This window comes from Haliaeetus leucocephalus, unplaced genomic scaffold, assembly GCF_000737465.1.
Source record: "Haliaeetus leucocephalus isolate CR32 unplaced genomic scaffold, Haliaeetus_leucocephalus-4.0 Scaffold848, whole genome shotgun sequence".
Classification (NCBI taxonomy): domain Eukaryota; kingdom Metazoa; phylum Chordata; class Aves; order Accipitriformes; family Accipitridae; genus Haliaeetus; species Haliaeetus leucocephalus.
This window is the reverse complement of record NW_010973284.1, coordinates 3,919,748-3,940,229: the sequence shown is the minus strand read 5'-3', so window position 1 is coordinate 3,940,229 and position 20,482 is coordinate 3,919,748.

Sequence of the window (20,482 nt, the reverse complement as noted above, 5' to 3'; positions counted from 1 at the left end):
TGAGCCCGGTCGGTTCCCTCGGCTTCCTGTGAGTGTCGCGTCCCCCGGCTCGGCCCTGGACGTAATGAGATGTTCATTTACCTCCACAGATCAAACGCGATAAACGCGGTTTGAGGTCGCGGTTCCCTTGCAGCTTTCCTGCTGCAGTAGCCGCACCTGATGCGAAATTCCTCAGTGTGTCGCATGGGCGGGGGAAGAGTGCAAAGGGCGACTTCGGGGTCGGGCTGGGCTGCTGATTTGCACTTTGTAACGCATGTGCCTTACTAGAGCCTTAGTAATGCAAAGGGGAAACCGGTCCATGAAAAACGTTATCTTCTGCTGCGTTTGTGTGTGTTCACTGGCACAGAGCAAAGAGCTAGCCCTCTAACAAAGTTCCAGAAAAGCATTTACTTGTGCCGAGAGGGTAATGGTGGCAGGATGGTAGTTTGCCACAGCTCTTCTACAGCAAGACGTGGGGGTAGATCAAACACACAAATCTGCTCGTGCCAGGAAAAGCTGAGGGAGCTTTGTGCATGCTAGCAGGTCAGTCATATTGGACATCTCTATATAGCACTTTAACTTAGGTGTGTAACTTTTGTCAGTTACCGTATCTAAGTCCTTACTAGCATGAAAAGGACAAGTTCATGTTACCAGGTGTCTATCTGACTGTTTACATATTAAGTAATAACTACAGTTTAAAACTGTTTTGGAAGGCGTGTATGGCATTGCCTTTTGTGGTATAAATCAAGCCTGTAACATGTGTTACCGGTACTTGATGTAGCTTTATGGTTGATACCCATTTTAAACATTCTTCCTTTCAGAATACTTTTACCATTTGAAAAGTCTAAAAGAAAAAAACCTGTAGCTTAAAAACAGGAAAGAGAAAGACTTGAGCCAAAATATCTTTATTTTTAAAGTAATTCAACACAGTTATTTTTGGCTTTGGATTCCTTGGACTTAAATTTAGCTAAAATGGACATTTAGCCCTAATGTTAGCCCTGTGAGACTTGTGCATATTCTCGTTGAACTTCTTCAGTCTAAGAAGGTTCAAGGTCAAATGAAGTCTGACTCTTTCAGACCAATTTACGTCTTTACAGTGCTTCTTACTGGCTAAACTAATTTGGTTTGTTTATACCAGTTCCCAAGTTAAAAAATGAAACTTGAGAAGAAGACAGTTAAGCAGTGGAACAGATTACCAACAGGGTGGTGTGAATTTTCTGTTACTTTAAGTCTAAAACAAGTAAGCATATTTCTCTAGAAGAGATGCAGGTGGGTGTGTTGAAGAAATCCAGGTGAAATGTGGTGTGTCTCATGCAATAGATAGTTCAGGGGATAATCACTGCTCTTGGTGCCACAGAATAGACTGGAGCTCGGGAAGGCACCTGCCTTTTAGGGCAGGCAACTCTCAATCTGCCTACTAAAAGGATCTAGTACTGTAAGAAAGGGAATAATGTGCTGTGAGGACTGTCCATTTGTTTCAGTATGGCAGTCAGTGGTATTCATTTTCTCTAGAGCATGTTCAGTGGTGGTTGGTGCAGTTTGACCCATATTGTGTTACCTTCAGTTTAAGACCCCTTTTTTGAGGACCTGTCTGCACAAGAGTTACATATATTTATATAGAAATAAACTTCTTCATGTAACTGTAGGGAAAAGATTGGTTAAAGATATTTTTATACCAAGTTTCTAGCTTTCCCCCTCTAAGCTCAAGCTTGTCAAATTGATTAGTGATTATTACAGTGTTTAAATCATACAGCTTTTAGGTAGACATTAAATAAGCTAGCTCTTAGTGGATGATTCATGAAGCAGGCTGGTATAGTAGTTGAAGCTGAGTCAGGAAGGCTTTGTTCAATACCTGACCTCAGGCCTGCTGAGTAAATTCAGGCAGTTAATTCTCTTCTTATCCTGGTTTTGTCAGATCAATGGTTTTACAGACCTTTTTTGGACTTGGAAAGTTTGCGGCAAAATGATGTCTGAGAGCTGTTAAAATTGTGTAATATAAACCTGTGGAAGTACAGCCTGTGTACGGATCTGCTTTGCATGGTATCTGTTGTGGTAGTATTCTAGAGCAGTAGATTATAATTAAGGCAATTCTGAAGTGCTGCTTTTTTTTTTTTTCTCCTAGGGTATAAACCTCTCTCCCAGGAAAGTGGCATTCTGTTTTCAAACCTGAGTGAGTGAATGAGGAAAGGAAGAACCTTTGCAAATGAAGAGCTAGAATGTATCACAATGGAGTGGGATCTCCAGCAGGGAGAGTTAGAGGAAATGGCACTAGCTCAGAGCCTACAAGACCCAATGGGGACCTTGTAGCAGTCACACAAACTTACTTAGGATTGGTCAGAATTTACTTTTCAACTCAATGTATTTCAAGTGTGATTTCCTACATTTTATCTTCTTCTGATACATTCAAGCACAACAGTTCTAGAATATTGACTTTGTCCATACTAGATACAAAACTTTCTCCCCTCAAATGCTTTTACATCTGACTAATTGAGAGCCACAGTTTAGAGAAATAAATTTGACTAAGAAACCAGAAACATGTGAAGAAAGTGACTGCGGTTGGAGGGCTAGTGTTTCATCCAGTGAGTTTCCTTCCTTTTAGAGGGATGTGCAGTCAGAGGCAACAAAAACGCAGACTAGCTCTGAAAAATGCAAAAAAACCTATATGTTGAACTATGATCAGAATGCAGGCTCAGAACCTTACAAGGTGTTTGTTCTGTGGAAGAAAAGCAACGTGTGATCCAGAATGCAAACCCATAAATATCTCTGGCAAAGGACAGTGTATGATGTTTAGCTAGAATGTCCCAGCAGTGTTGTTCTGGAATGAAAATTCCAAAGCAGAATTAATAATTTTCAATTGAATCCTTGTTAAAAGCATAAAACACCCATGCATGTTGATGCTGAGGGTCAGTTTCTCAGTAGGAGCAGGACTGAGTCATGGAGAACACATTGGAGAACACATGCAGAACTGATGCCGTTCAGAAGTACTTGACCTGGGTGTAAGGGAGCTACATCTTATATGAGAAGCCATCAAATTACAACAGTGCAGCTGTCCTTTTTAGATCAACCCAAGAAGCAGACTAAATCTAAGTCACCATGCTTTGAGGCTGCCTCCAGTGCTTCAGTTAACATGGGCTTCTGTACCTGGGATTGGTTCTCTAACTCTCAGTCATGTAAGTTTTTCTTTACCTGGAGTCTGAGCATAACATTAACCACTCTGCCATTAAAGCAAGACTTTCACTGGGACTCCGGTCTCTGGCAGTAAAGAAGCTTGAAACTACAACCTCAATGCACTGCAAAGTTTCAGCAAGTAGAATATTCAAAGTATTTTGAGAGGGGATGGTATGTAGGTTTTGAGTGACTAGTGATAGAATTGTTCAACCTGAGCAGTGACTGAAATGAAGAGGGCAGACATACCTTTCTCTAGGGAATTTCTGGATCATCAGAAGTTAGTTTTGTCTTCTCAGAAAAGTGCTGTACCCTCAGGTAAGACTGCCTCTATGAATAGGTACTGCTTGAGGTAACATAATGAAGCACATGTTGGAAAGGCTGTTTTTAGTGTGCTGTCTGGGAAAGTAGATCTTTTCCGATAGGTGGTTCATTTTTCTTGTATGTGTGAGCAACATCAAGTAGTCACCTTTATTCACTACTTTAGAATACTGCCCATTAAACAGAGCTACTGTATATTTTACAGCTTACGAAAAAGTCTTGTCAGAAAAAGCAGAATATTTTAGCTGTCTTTCTATTCCTTGTTAAGGAGTATTTTACAAGATGTAAATGGGTTGAGTGGTGTACTGAATAATAAGTGAGAAGTGAATTAAAATGGCTTCGCATTTTTAAAAAAATACCCATTTTAGTCAAATTTTCATGAATGGTTTTAATGCTTACAGAAGTTCTCACTGAACTGGTGCTTGTTGACGACATTAATTTTTCTGGACCTTGGTTTAAACATGAAGTCAGAGCTCCATGGGCTTCAGAATACTTCTCTGTGTAACTAGCGAATTAAGTGTTGAAGTATTAAAGGAATGAGCATATGCTTTCTCTTGATAATGATAGTGACCAAAATGATGATAGAAACATTTGTTTTGTTGTACAGTCACTTAGCCATTGAAATGGGCTCTCAGGATGACTCTGCCTTTTCTGCGGTGATCAAACTGCAGTTAGTAGCCCCATAGCAAATTGGATATTTGAATGCCAAGTTTAGTCTAAGCTGGAGAAGGCTGCTTCTTCCCCTGTAGCAATAAGTCTGTTTGTGTTTAAAAGTAACAACCTGTAGCTAAAGGAAGTAAATTCAAAGCTTTACTGGGTAGTTTATAAATTACTGTTCTTCAGTGGGAAAACTAACAAAAGGGAAGATGGGTGTCTAAATGCAGAACAGTCACAAATGTGGTTGGGTGACAAGTAGGATAGAGCAACTCTCGGCCTGGCTGGAGTCCTGCCTGCTAGCACAGAGCTGTGCCGAAGCTTCCACAACTCCCGTCTCCAAGAGCCTTGGTCCCAGTCAGGCTGCACCAAGGTGCTGGCAGAATTGTGTGACTTCTGGTGGCCTCAGCTGCCACATCAGCTCTTTCATGTCCCCACTTCGGTGAAGGTCGTGGCAGCACTGAATCACTGTGTGGGCTGGGGCTAATGCAGCTGTGAGGAGCTAGAGGAAGTGTAGTAAGTGAGGCTCCAAGAGAGGACGCAGGAAAATGCATTCAGAAGTTTGGTGTTTAATCTGCTTGGGATTGATAATAGATATGCATTTGACTGCAGAAGACACAGTCTTTCAGTTTTGCTCTTTTTTTTTTTTCATTTGAATGTGGTGAAACCTGAAAACGCATATGGAAAACATGGGCCCCTTCTAGAGGCAAGGTACAGAAATACTGCTGGTATGTTACCTCAGCACTCTTCTGCTGCCTTCCACTCCTCTTGCACATTCATCTTGCTTATTCTCTTAAACAGGTAAGGCCTTGGCTGACAAAATGAGCCTGACAAAAATTCTACAGTTAAATTAAAATAAAAGCCAATTTCTTCAATAATTAATCACAAGAAACACTGGCATTGAGAAGACTTTTCTCAAATAAAGAGCAATGTTTAACACAGATTTCCCAAATGCAGAGACACAAACACTTGGCGGTGGCTGGAATCAAAAAGACAGACCTACTGGTGTAAAGAACATATTTTTGTTGCAATATACTCTTATTTTAAATTTCAGACATTTGTCCATTATGTTCATGTTGATTAAACACTCTGGAATATTTTGTCAGGTTTTCCAGCATTGTTGAACTGAGTTAAAATGTAATCGACTTAAAACAAATAGAACAAAACACTCATCTAATAAATGCCAGTTTCATGCTGACTGGAAAGAAAACACCGTGTTCCTGCCCTGTGACCCCAGTGCTTGTGTTAAAGCACAAAGTCTCCAATCATACGAATGGAACATAAAACCTTTCACTATTCACTTCTTTCTCTGTGTAACCAAGCAAGTATGTGGTAGTGTGGGCAATATAAGAAGCTGACTTTTTATTTGTGTAGAAATTTTATAGTGCACCTCACTGAGTAGCCTGGTAAAGGCTCAGCCCAAGATAAGACTCTAACTGATGAGCACTGTGGACCAGATCCTATAGAGTCACTGATGTTAAAGATTGGTTTGGACTGAGCTGCCCAAGGGCATGTCTGTGTGGAGCATGGGACATACATCTCTGCTGATGGCAAGAGCTGTGGCTCCTGAGCTGACAGAATTCTGTCTGCATCGGTGTGGAGCCATGCCCTGTCTTGTCAGCCCTGTGCAGAGATGTGCACCCTTTCTGCAGAGCACACCTGAGCTTATCACACAACACTGGCAGCTGTCATACTCTTTAGAAGACAGCCAGGAAGATGATGGCCATGATAACAACATTGTGATAGATGAGCCGTGTCTGTCATGGCATACCCTCCCATACAGGGAATTTTGCACTCTGCCATACACTGGCACAGCTTTAATGGCAGGGATGGGCAATGCTTGTTCTTGAGGCTTGTTTCTTCTTCTTTGGAAACTGTATCTGAGTAAGCATTCATGCTCCATTTAGTTAAAGTGGATCTTTGGAGACCAGGTGGTTGCAAAGAAATTCAGAAAGAGGCATTGGTTGAAGCTGTATTTAAGCATTCCAATAGCATATTGATGAGCACGAGATGAAAGCCCAGGTCTGTAAGCGAGGATTCAACAAATGAGACTTTCAATGTGAGTATCTTCTGTTCTTGGGTTTAACCTCCATCTCCAAAATCCTTGGGTTTGAGTTGTAGTGGCAGGCAGGTTAGTTTGCCTTCTTGCTGTCACTAAGGAATGTGTCAGTATTGTAGGTATCCCACTGTATGCTTTTCTAATTTTCCTTTCAGTGTAACTCATTGCTTCCAAGCAAAAGCTAGTGACCTTCACTTGTGCACTTTGCCTTGTTGTGCGCTTTCTCCTGTGCTTTGCACTTTCTATTTAGACAATAAAAGGACTAAAGGGAATACAATGTTTCTTTATGTTAGAAGTACAGCAGCCTCACATGTCAATATTTCTTTTCCCCCTATGCACTCTGACTTAGTTTATTTTTTTAAACACTTTGGCTTCTTTTGAGGAGATTTGAGTTCCAGAGCAAACCAGTTTGCACAATGTGTGCAGCTTCATGTTGCACTGGACTGATCGCATTTGTTATGTCTACCAGCTGATAGAGTTTTCTAAAAATATTTAGCCTGTAATGTAACCCTCCCTGGTCTTCTGTTTTTATTGCAAACATGCAATTAATCACCCTAATTGTTCAAATTACCCAGAAGTCCAAGTGATTATGATAAAAAATAAATAAATAGAGATAGTGATGGCATGGTGTGGCTGTAGGACTGAGATGAACCTTCAGCATAGCCCAGGAATCTTCCACTGATTCTTTTATGTCTGGGGAGATGTTGTGGATGTGGCTTGATGCACATGCTGGGTGTCACAAAGTCCAACCTGGGTGCTGCCTGTGTCTATCAGGCAATCATTGCATGCTGCCCTCCAAATTGTTGCCAGATCCAGCACTACCAGAAAGTGTTGACAGAAAAGTAATTGCATGAGAAAGAGTGGAGGAAATAAGCACACATTGTCTTAGAAAATGATGTTTAAGAAATATTAGAGCTGTCATTTGCATCAACAAGACCGGCATCATTTAGAGGTCAGGTATATATGAATAATTCTAATTCCTGAAAATATCTGAAACCAAAATTAAGCCAAAATGCTGTTTCTGTTCTTTGTAAATTAAGGCCAGTGCAGATTTTCTCCCCTTCAAATAATTCTCATGCTAGGGGCTTGAGTCTCTAATAAGCTTCACTTCTTTGGCATGTCCTCAGGCCCAGTTAAAAAATCCTTGGAAATGGTTCTAAAATTGATGTCCAAGCACAAACCTGCAAGCAGTGATTCCGGTGGGTGTGCCAGGGAGAGCTCTGCACTTCCAAGACTTCTGAAAATCTCTGCAATGACTCTGACCAGCTCTGGGGAAAATAAAGCCAACCATAGTCTGAATTTCTTCTGTTTAGAAGGAAATGGCATTTTAATGTTCTAGAAAAGTGCAAGCTGCATGCTTTTATTTTGTTACTGAAAGGCTATGTGAGGAGTTTACAAGGTTCTCTAAGAAATAGAAATGTTTTATTTATGTATATGTTTGTGCATGCATATATACATATGAGGATGTAATTCTTCTCTCATACTAGCATTACATCACTGTTTTATCTATTGTAAATCTGGGTCACTCCTGAATTACATTACTGTGAATGCAGATGGAGCTTGGGCTACAGCATGGGTCTGAAATGCTGTTTTCTAATAGGTTTAGTGAGTCATTTGTGTCCAGATGTGGATTTGCTTGGGGGAAGGGAATGGGAGTGAGGGTGGGGTGGGGAGGTAGTGTCCTGACTCCTGATCCCCGCAACATCCATGGGAATTTCCAGCACTTTGTTGCCTATCCTTGCAACTCTTCCCCAAGCACAGGGAGCTGGAGCTGAAGGGAGCCAGGGCAGCTCCTGAGAGTGAAACACTCTTCCTCTCTGTGGCTTGAGGCAGACCCAGAGAGAGAGGAGAGGTAGCCAGCGCAATTGAGGTGTTTCCATGCTAGGAGAGATTAAGCCGATTAGGACTTTTGAGTCCTCAAAGAGATGTGGGAATGGACGTAACAGAGGTTTACAGAATCCTGATCACCAGGGAGCCAGCAAATGCAAAATAAACTCAGTTGCAAAAAGTAAGGAGACCCCAGGGTACATGCTGCTAGGTGGCAGAATGCTATCAAGACCAAAAAGACTAAATGTTTTCCATAGAAATTGGACAAAATCATGGGGAGAGGCCCATGAGGGCTATTGTACGTCACTATCCAGGACAGGAGAACAGGGTATTGAATAGGAGGTTTAATTGGTGCAACACCAGACTTAATGCTGACAGTGCTTGTCCCTGGAACAATGGTTCCTTGAAAATCTTTCTGCTGAGCAAGTATGGGCTGGCTATTAACCTCTGTAATTTCAATCGTTTTAATGAGGTTGGCAGAAGTCAAAGGGTACAATAATCTTTACATACGGGTTTTTCTTTGCTTGAACTCTAAAGGCAGTTTCCAATCACTTGCAGTCTAAGCTGGCTGTACACAGCTAGCCTGTGATCTGACAGAAAAAAAAAAAAATTATATCATTACAGATATGGACATGTATATTTTATGGGAAAAATTAGTATGCCACCCTGTTAAGCAAATATTTACAAAGATCTGTAGCCTAGAAAATGCTAAGAGGGACCAAACAAGTGCCAGCTAATTCTGTATACTTTGGATCAGATTTCAGCTACAGTCAGTGCCAATTATAAAACTGAATGGAGTGACACAGTATATTAAGGAACATATAATTTGTCATACAGTGTCAACATTGCTGGCATTTTATATTTCTTGAGGTAGCACTTTTGAGCCAACTCTTGTTAAGTGTCCCAAAATCTCATTTAGCACGTCAAAAAGTACTTTCATTGTTAATTCTCTGAATACAGGAGAAATAGGCCTTGTGATAGACAGCTTTTGACAATCATAGCTGGGCTAAACCTCTTAATGGTGGGATTTAGCTTGTTACAAGTACGCAGTGTCTGAAGCCAGCCCTGCTAGAAAAAGCTGTTCACTGCAGCTGTCCGACTGACTGCAATAGCATTTACTTGGAATAGTATGTGGGTATCTTCAGACTCTGACCTGCTGTATTCATCACTTAATCTTAGAATCATAGAATCATTTAGGTTGGAAAAGACCTTTAAGATCATCAAGTCCAACCATCAACCATGCCCACTAAACCATGTCCTGAAGTGCCTTGTCTATGTGCTTTTTCAATACCTCCAGGGATGGTGACCCAACCACTTCCCTGGGCAGCCTGTTCCAATGCCTGACAACCCTTTCAGTAAAGAAATTTTCCTAATATCCAATCTAAACCACCCCTGCTGCAACTTGAGGCCATTTCCTCTCATCCTATCTCCAGCCACCTGACAGAAGAGACCAACCCCCACCTCCCTACAACCTCCTTTCGGGTAGTTGTAGAGAGCGATAAGGTCTCCCCTCAGCCTCCTCTTCTCCAGACTAAACAACCCCAGTTCTTTCAGCTGCTCCTCATAAGACTTGTGCTCCAGGCCCCTCACCAACTGGTTGCCCTTCTCTGAACATGCTCCAGCACGTCAATGTCTTTCCCATAGCGAGGGGCCCAAAACTGAACACAGGACTCGAGATGCGGCCTCACCGGTGCCGAGTACGGGGGGACGATCCTTTCCCTAGTGCTGCTGGCCACACTATTTCTGATACAGGCCAGGATGCCGTTGGCCTTCTTGGCCACCTGGGCACACTGCTGGCTCATATTCAGCCGGCTGTCAACCAGCACCCCCAGGTCTTTCTCTGCTGGGCAGCTTTCCAGCCACTCTTCCCCAAGCCTGTAGCGCTGCATGGGGTTGTTGTGACCCAAGTGCAGGACCCAGCACTTGGCCTTGTTGAACCTCATACAGTTGGCCTCAGCCCATGGATCCAGCCTGCCCAGATCCCTCTGTAGATCCTTCCTACCCTCGAGCAGATCAACCCTGCCTCCCAACTTGGTGTCATCCACAAACTTGCTGAGGGTGCACTTGATCCCCTCGTCCAGATCATTAATAAAGATATTAAAGAGAACTGGCCCCAATACTGAGCTCTGGGGAACACCACTTGTGACCGGCCGCGAGCTGGATTTAACTCCATTCACCACAACCCTCTGGGCTCGTCCATCTAGCCAGGTTTTTACCCAGCAAAGACAATCTTAAAAAAACCCACAACAAAAGGGGCAGAAGTTCACATTTTCTAAGAGGAGGCATGAAACCATAAACTAAAATTATTCTTTATTTGGTGACTACTAAAATTGGAGTCTTATAGTCCTAAACACATCCTAAATATTTATTTTATGCCAATTCTCTGCCCCATGTCCCAAATAACTGAGACATTTTTAGCATCAAGTGTGAGAAGGCAAAGCAGTTTGACACCTGAAGTGGCTTCATTACCTAAAGGTAGGCAGCTCTGCCATGTTGTGGGAGTAAAGCTACTGAGGACCCTCTTTTTGTGCTATAGATAATGCCTAAAAGCTGAAGTCAGCTCCACAGCTTCAGTGATGCTCAGCACTGGGAGGGGATGGCAGCATGGGCTGTGGGGCTGTATGCTGAGGATACAACATGCTCTGCCAGGCACTCAGTGGGTTTGTGGAGTGGTGTTTGCTTTCCTGGAAAAGATGTGAGAGCCAGATCCAACAAAACCCGCTGCCTTCAGGGAAACAGAACTAGTGGGAGTGCTGACAAATGGATGTGCCCAGAGATTGGGGCTGAACCCAAGTGTCTGCACAGGTGGATTTCTCCTCTAAGCTTCAGGCCACTCCAGCTGGGTGTCTTCTGATGCTGACCTATGTTACATGGCAGCCCTGACATCCCCAAGTAGGGGGTAAAGTGGCTTGGACTCTGTGAAGCTTGTTAGGTTGTGCTCTCTTTTGTTCATCAGCTCCCTTGAAATCTTGGCCTGCCTCACTGTTAGGTGCCATCACCTCTATTTTCCCACTCTCTGGTGTTTTGGTTCCCTTGCATCCATGAGAAGACATCAGCTGGCATCAGTGAGCATCAGGGTAGCCTCAGCTTTACTCCATCTTGTCCCTTCCTGCACTCCTGCCTCTTTTAATTCACCAGTGTTGCAATGTGATTTCAAGAACTCAGAACATATTCTTCCTGCATAAGCTTAGTGAAATTGGATACCTTTTTTTTTTTTTTTAATTAAAAAGATAAATTTGTTTTGGCTGCAGTAAAATCTAAGAACAATGTTTTACAATGAGGGAGAGATGTATGACATGCATGACTTTTCTTAGTACAGTGTTCTTACACAACTCATTAGAGGATCTAAAAGCCCATTATATTCTGGGCTAAGCGTGATTGCTATGTTTCTCCTATATAATATTTTATAAATTCCCATAAAAGAAAGAAACACTAGACTAAATTAATGTTTTTAAGTACTAGGACTTTGACTGCAAATGAAGAATAGGACTTTGATTACTGCCTAAAGATTACATTCTAAAATGTTATTTTACATGCTATCCTAAGTCAAGGCTTATTTTAAAAGCAAGCTTTTGACAGCAAAAGTAAATTCACATGACTATCTGCATAAGGCTGGATATATTTTGTGATGATGGTTTAAATTACCATCATCTTTTCAGCACCTTTCGATGCCATGAAAGAAAGCTTTCTTCACTGCTTTTCAATGCAATGAGTCTGGCATACTGAAATATCAGCCACACTTCCTAGGAAGATTTTTCTGCAAAGCAACTACCTGTAAGTGTAATCAATATTAGAAAGCTTTGGGCCTGAATTCTGCCACCTACATGTACTGGCTGTGCAAATTATTTCACTGAAGCCAACGCAGCTCTTTGCATAAAATAATTTTGTAAGCCACAGGATGAAATTCTGTAAGAAGTTACTATTCTGACTGCGGTTTGTGCTCTCATATCTGCTCCGAGTAGAAAAGGTAGTTAAAAATTCAGACAAAAGAAAAAAACTCATAACTTGCATTAACTTTTATTTCATTTTTGAAACTTTTTAACAACCTGCTAAATGACAGTGAACAGGAGTCTTCCTTGACATATGCTCTTTGAAATCACAACTGAATGTGGGTCTTTGGTTTAAGGAATTTTTACTGAGTTTTCATTACTTTTTTAATTACTCTGTTACTTTTCTGCTTTGCTGAAAGGAAAAAGCTGGTTCTAGTCAAAACACTGTAATTAAATGTTCTGTAATGCAACTCTTGCAAACTCTTGCATAGTGGGAAGACCTGGCAAGTAGTGAGACACTTCACAGCTTAGTGTTTGCACTTGACTGTCTGCTTGTGTAACAACTGTACCCAGACGCTGAACCAACTCAGGCTCAGGAATTGAATTTACTGAAGCTGCTGAAGTTTCTTTGGGCTTCTGACTTCGTTTATATCACTGTGCAGCCCAGCCTTTATGCACATCCTACTTATGTCCCCAGCTCTCCATCAGGTACAGTAAAAAACCAAACCAAACCAAAAACCCTTTCAGATGGTCAAAAGTGCTGTTAGTTGTGGGCTGTTCTGAGATTATCCCTCTGGGATATTCAAGGCAAGGCAATTGCATCACTCACTGTTATCAAGTACTATGAAGAAATCTGGAAGCCTGAAAATGGAGGTTTGGTCCTCATCTTTGGCCAGGAACATATCATCCATAAGGCACTTGTATATCATTATGATGGATTATTATTTGTGTTACAGTAGTGTGCAGTGAGAGCAAATTCAAGACCCAGTTAAGCCACAGCTGCAAAAACACCATCCTTTTGCTCTGAAAAATATATAGGCAAAATGAACAAAACCAGCAGAGGGCTGAAGAAAGGAACTGGAACTAGACACAAATGGGAACCAAAGCTTGTAGATACAAAAGATATTTTTAAAAATACCATATATATCCAAAGAAGTGTGCTCAGGCTGGACTCAGAGTACAAAAGGCAAGCCTTTCCAGGGACACAGCATTGTCTCTCTCCTGTTTTATAAAGTGGATTTTTTTAACAACTGAGCATTTTTCCAAGTTCTCTGGCCCACCTTTGAGCCTAGCTGGTCTTTTGAGTATCTGGTTTACTCTGTGTGGGTGTTTACACCTGGCTTGTTAGAGCAGCATCCGAGTGTTTACTTGTAGTGCATTAAATGGTTCAGCTGGCATCAGGCACGTGGTGTGTCTTCTCCTAGTCTGACCTTGGGGCAAAAACTCCATTTAGTGAGGTGACTACTTTATCTTAAGCTTTTTTATTTGTCTTTTATCTGTCACCTTTAATACGTATTTCTGTTAGAGAAGCCAAAACTTGGAGCATCCTCTGCACTTGGGAAAGTCCGGGTGAAGGTTGTGGTGCTCCTTAGCTTGGGCTCCATCCAGACCTCCTGACCTCACCAACAAGGGGGTGCAGGTCGAGACAAGCCTCAGGCCCTAGTGTGGTGCCCAGGGGAGTAATGGGGCTATGCTGACGTGAGAAGATTCCCAAATGGATGTGACCATCCCAAAGTAACAGGAGGGGAATCTCTGGCAACACTCATTACCCCGATCTGCTCAGAGCAGGATGCTGAGAGCCAATGCAGCTTATTGCCAGCCTGGATATCACCTCGGTTTTGTTCTGTATGTAGTTTTGTGGAGTTTTCTTTGGGAAGAAGGAAGTAAGGCTTCTTTGGTGTTGTTTATCAGTTTATTATTTTTAATGAAAAATATTTCATTTCCTACTTTTGGCAGCATCCACACAGTAACCTGTTGCCAGCCTGTTGACCTGTTGGGCAGAGAATTGATGCTGCATTTCCTTGTATTTTGGATTCACCCCTTCGGCTTTTCCCTCTGTGAGGCAGCTCTGTCTCTTCCCCACCTTTCCCCCCAAGCTTCTTACAGCATTGCTGCTGTTCAGGGGGGCTTGTTTGTGTCCCTGCTTTTCCCTGGCTCCAAACATCAGTGCTGCACGCAGATTGCTTATCCCAGGTAGAACTGGTGCCAGCAAGGAACCTATACTACGAAGAGGTTTTTCTTTGGTTTTCAGATACATCTCTTTTTCTTCTATCTTTTTCCGTTCTTAGCCTGTTATCAGCATTGTCATCATCAGGTGACTCTGCTGGAGCCGCTGGTGGCTGTGCAGCCTTAAGCCTGGTTTATCCAGCTTATTAAACCAGTTTTACAGCTGATTCATTTCACTTCAGAGGCACAAAACTGCTGAACATGGGGCAAATTGCCATCTGCCGTGGGGAGGGGAGCATTGCTGCCAGCCAGGGGCTGGCTGCTCTCCCCTCCTGACGCATCCAACAGCCGATGAGAAATTACTTCTGTTGAAACTTTTGGTGAGGAAGAATGCAAGCTGGCCAAGACTTTAGGATTAAAATTCTACTTTCTTTCTTTCTTTTAAAGTATCATGAGGTAATCACTGAATAACAAATGGTCAAGATTTTGGTTGTATTTATTATATGAAAGATTGCCTTCCAGCAGCTCAATTTCCCCAGCACCAAACTGGGAATTAGTTCAACACTAACACAGAAGGAGAGTGTCATATTCTGAAAAATCCCCTGCAGAACCTGCCTTTTCTTTTCTGGAGGGTTGTGGTGTTGGGTGTGTTTTGTGCATGTACTGAACAAATGTAAGAAAATGTGGCTTGTGACTAAAGAAACTTTAAAAAACCTGAATCTTAGATCAGAGCCCTCTTTGCAGGCAGACTTCTGCTGGGAAGCAGGGATCAGTCATTCAGAATGACTCTTCAGATGCCAACTTCGTAGGAGTATCTTTCTTGCTGCTAATCTAGCTCTTGTACTTACAGTAATGCACAATGTGGCTCGGTGTCAATTCTGTTACCTTCAGGTTTTGGACAATTCCCATTCAGATCCTACATTTCTGCTTGTTCTGGCTCCCTCCAATTGCTCTGATTTACTTCACCACTCACCTTTCTGCACCAGGATGGGTCGCTTTGAGCTTCCCCTGCCTATGAAGAGTAGCTCCTCTCTAGATGACTCGTCTGGCATGTCCCGCTCCTTCCAGCCCCTCCATGTCCTGCACTGTCCATTCCTTTCCCCATGAATCTCTGGTGCTCAGCAGCCTCTGCGGCTTTATCTCAAGCAAATCACATTGTCTCCTCTGAATCTGCCCACCAGGTTTTCAGGGAGGGGTTTCACTTTTCTGTTTTGGCCTTTAAAAAATATTGATCATCAGGGGCCTCACTCTGCAACCTGCATAGCAGTAGGTTCACTGTAACTTTTTTTTCAACTTGTTCACAGTTGGAGGTGCATCTGGGAACAACTCGAAGTGTGAGCCCCCAGGGCACCTTCCTTATCCACCCAATCTGTACTGCTGGGAATTGCTTCCTCACTTGTATTACTTCTCATAGATGCAAAAACTTGCTGCTGGGGCAAAGACTGTGGCTAAATTAAATATTGCTGATAGCATCTTTTGCTGACTGTTCTGCAAAGGTACTGATGACGTCTGTGTGTAACTGGAAACTGCCTCGTGAGCCGTTTTGGGATGCTGAGTCCCAGCATGCAGAGTCAATCATATGTTGTGTTATTCAGCTTTAATCTTGTTAAGTAAAACTTCTAGAGGTATTTATAGCTTCATTCAGTACGTAATGTTCAACAAAAGGTCACTGGGCAGCATAACGTCAGTTAAAATAATAAAGGCACTAATTAATTGACAAGATGTTTTCACTCCAATTTAATCTGCCAGAATTTAACTCTGCCTGGAGGACATAAACTGTCTTCTCTTTCTTTTTGGTTTCCATACCTTCCAGTTTTAGCACTTGTAAAGCTTTACTTAATCTAGTGATTATTGCTGAGGTAGTTTGAGAAGCCAGTGTGAAAACAAACAAAAGTATCAAATGCATCTCTCACCTTTTTCAAGTTGCATCTTTTGTTTTCTGTGTTTGAAGGAGCACGGTCTGACAGCAGCATTTCTGAGCTGCCATATTGTGTTTCTAACTACCTCAAAGACTCTCCAGTGAAGAGAAACTTAGAAGAGTATCACAACACTAAAATCTCTTCAGCAATATTGTTTATCTTTCCACAGCATCTCTGGAAACCTTCATGCATCATTGTTTTTGGCCTTAAATTAACTTGCTAGACCTGAAGCAATTGCTTTTAGGATAAGTTCTGACATATAGCTATTACTAAGTTGTGTTTAAATGTTGTCTAATAATATATTCATTAAAAAAAGCTATTAGCTAGACATCATAAACTCCCACATATCAGTTCCTGGTTATACTCCCTTGGCCTCTGTAATCCTTTTTCCCCCACCTCTCTTGCATTACCCCCAGTGCCAATCTTGTCTCTTCTCAGAGATGACCATTCAAAATTTGCTTTTGATGCTGTTTTGGTGTACGCTTGCAGAGAAGCCAGGCTGAACAAGACGACTACTAGTATTTTTTTGGTTGCTGATGTGTGCCAGTAATTTGGGAGGTAATTAGTCCATGCTTCTCATTAGCACAAAGCTCTGCAAGAAGCAAGGATTAATGTACTAGAGAACAGGTACAGTGAGGTATGTGATCTGCTAGAGTTTTTTCTATCCATGCAAAGCTACTATTTGCAAAGGGGAGGTGGAGTCTGAAAGGAATAAACTATTTTGGCTGATGAGTTTCATTACAGTTATCTATTTTGCAGATAATGTTATTTTGAATAGTGTTACTGACTTTAACTGTTATGTTTAAGTGGGCGTTTAAAGACATGACCAGGCAATCTGAAGTGATGGGTAAAGTGATCCTGGAGATCTCTAGATCCTGTGTACGCATCTAGAGAAATAAATATTTAAAACAATTGCTGAAAACTTCCAATATCATAGATGTTTAAATCATCAAATATTACACTATTCTCCTGCAGTGTTTTACTGCATTACTGTGTCTTCCCCTTACTGAATGTCTAGTGAGTGAGAAAAGCGGGATGTCAGAAGTGCATGCAGCTGCACAACACTGGGGAACTACCTTGCAGACCATCTTGTGTCCCCAACTGGCAAAGTAGGCATTGCCCAATGTTCTTGCGACCACTGACCTGCAGCTCCTGCCCATGGCATCAGGAGAGTGCCAAAATCTGTCCAAGGCCAATGGGAAAGTACTGCAGAGTTGCTTTTTTATTTTTTAAATATTCGTTGTGTTAGTAATTATTGGTTTTATTAATAATAATAATTTACATGCAGAAAAGCAATCTCTGCAAGTGTTACCCATTTTTCACTGAAACCCACATGAATCCATTTCTGTAGAGGAGGAGGCTTATTCACATTAAAAGTGTTTAGCCTTCCAAAATGCTGCTTCTGCTTCAGGTAGGGGCCACATGAATATTAAATGCAATGAGCATGAAGTAAATACAGTATATTGTATGGGATAAGAAAAGGCTGTAGTGCACACCATGAATGTCATGTGTTTTCCATTAGCGAAATATCTAAAAGTGAATTGGAAAATAACATTTAACAAATATTACCCTGAAATCAACCATAATTTTAATTAAATAAACATAAGCAGGCAGTTGAAAATCAGATCTGAAATCTTTAGTAATGAGCACCATAACCAGTCAGATACCACGTCAATGTTGGTAATTCATTAACAATACTGGGAGAGATCATATAAAAATGACAGTTTCTATTTCAGAAAGGAAGTTGATGAAATGTTGGCAAATATGCGCTGCTGGGGATGGGCTGGGGGGTGGGGGATGTATCCCCCTGTGGCAGCATAGTGACTAGAAATGAAGCTTTTTCAAAGAACCAGATTAGAAATTAATCCTTGCCTAGGGCTGTGCCTCAGGCGCTTGATCCGAACCCCTGCCCCCCATATGCTTGTGCTGGCATGCCAAGCCCTGGTTTTGGGAGCAAGCCCTCCTCTGGCCCCTGGTCCGCTGTTCCTTGTCCCCGAGCAAGGCAGATGTCTCACCAGCTGCATTAATGACAAGATCCAGTAAGGAAAAAAAAACTTCCAAAAATTAAAATGTGTTTTTCTGGTTGTTAATGAGTCTCCCCAAGTACGATGTCCAGGTATCTCCAGATATCTGGTATCCTCCACTGTGGTAGAGAAGGGCTGTGACCTTTTTGGTTTCTCTTTGCTCCTACAAAAAGGCAATTTTTAGAGTCCAAAGTCTTTGAACTCTTCAAAGAAAGAGCTACATTTTCTGCTGATCTAGAGCTTAAACCACCAGCACCTTGGGGGCAGAAAATACCCAAAAGGCGAAGCAGTAATAGGAGCCTGTAGCTGGTTTCACAGTGCAGGGGAAAAGAAAAAAACAACAGAGGAAACAAGAGAAAATAAGAAATAATAGTAGTAAGCCACCCGACTGTGAACAGCATACAAAAATGCTAAAAATACTGGGGGAAGTACCTGCAGTTTATAATTATCTGTTCCTTTACAGAGAAGAAAAAAACCCTAGGACTTAAGTACTCTAAAAGTACATGAAAAAGTGAAACCTTATTTTGTTGACATTGAGCTGTGACATAGTGACGTACACCTCCGTCAGACTCTAAGAAGTATTTGTGCTAGGAGGTTTGTTCAGCGCTGTGAACTGTTCAACCTGGGCCATCGTGGGCCATCCTGGGCTAGGGGAAATATGTCACACTGTCCCAGAGTCCTGGCAAACCCCATGGGCAGAGCCAGTGTGAGATGGTGCAGAGCAAGACAAACAGCTTGCAGACACTTTTGGACCAAATCTCTGGAGCTGAGAAACACTTTAGTCCAGGCTTGTCGTCCTTGTTCTCCTGGGACATGATCCCTAAAGGATCAGCTAGGAGGTTTGGGGGAATGCTGGGCAATCTGCTAAGCTGCATTAGCTGTAAAATCCCATATATAGAGTGAAAGAGGTTTAACTTCATGTATGTTTTCCTTAGTTTAGCCAGTGCAGAACAGCAGGCTGTCCTGATTAACCAGCATTTCCCCTGACACAAACCAAATGGCTTATAGCTTGAGTAACTGTCTGTTGAGTCCCATGTTTATTGTAAATTCAGTAGATGAAAAAAATTATTTAAGTTTCTATGTTTTTTACAGCATTTCCCACCAGAGAACGCTAACACTTGTAAAACAATAAATGCTGTAGTATAATATAGCAAGACTAGTAAAATGCTGAACAGTAGATAAAATTATTTACAAAAGACCATTATGGTTTCTTTTGGAGAAATAATGCAGCATTTAATTTTAAGATACATGTGGCAGGCATAACTTTTAGATGCTACAAAAAGGAACATAAATATAGAAGCACACATGTGCAGTAAGGTACATTCACAATCTTAATTACTTCCTTCACTAAAAATAATTTGCCCCTGCGTTTGATCTCATCTCTACTCCATCAATTTCTGAAAAGTAAACTACTTTGCTAAGCAGTTCAAGGGAAAAACATCAGCATCTAAACTTCTGTGTCCTACTAGGGCTGATTTTAAAACAGCGTTTCATGAGAGGACTGGGTATGCAGTGGATCAGAGAGAAAGTTGTGTTGTTTTGGCACAGTGAATGGATCAGGGACATTTCTTCAGTTAAGCTAATTTGTTCCCTGACGAGGTTTTTTCCATTCTTGCTCTGTAATACTGAATTCCAGTGCAAATGTTGACTGCTGCTGTCACAGGATGGTGGTTGGAAGGGAAATGCTTGGTGCTGCCTCCTGTTACTCATTGTGCAGTCAACTCAGAGGCAGCTTACAAGATGGGAAACTGCACATTAACATAAAGAAATTTAGCCCTGGAAGCATAAGACTGGCTGGTGCCAGTCCATCACCTACCTGCACATTTCAGCCTCTTTTCTCCTTCTTGCTAGAAAAATGAAGGCCAGTGGCTTTAATGGCAGAGAGATTGTAGCTGCATTTCAGGTAGTACTAGAACTCCACCAGCTTTTTTTATTGATACTGCCCGCAGATGAATTTTCACCTCTGCAAAAACAAAAAGTGGAGACCCAACACAACAGGCTTTGCCACTTACAAAGTCCACAAAGGTGGCCAGGGAGGTTTACTGATTGCTCCTGGGGAGCAGTTGTTTCCACCAATATAATCCCTAAATAAAGATTGTTCAAGGAACTTTCAGCCATACTAGAAAATCATTAATTTCCCAGCATAACATGTCTGGATTTGCCAGTTTTCCATTGATTTTCATTGCATCATTAAGTAAACAAAGGTGTAGTTTGCTTGGCATGCTGCAGCTCTATCTGAGCCTGCAGCTGCAAGGGCAGTTGCCGTGGGTTGGTATGTGCTGAGCACAGACCGTGCTGGGGATTGCCAGCACAGATTAGTGATGTGAGTTGCAGATACAGACCTGGGCATCACTGCGAAGTGCTGGGATATGAACAAAAAGATCTTTTGGTTAGGGAATTTTTCTGGCTAAAATACACCAGAACATCAATTCAGAGCTGACTAACTCAGGTAGCTGCTTCATCATGTGCAATCACCCAGCTTAACTTTTCCCTAAAATTTCAAATTGGGAGGGGGAAAAAGTGACTCAGTAAGAGCTGCAGATTTTTTATCCCCCCCCCCCCCCCCCCCCCCCTCGCCCTTTTTTTTTTTTCTTTTTT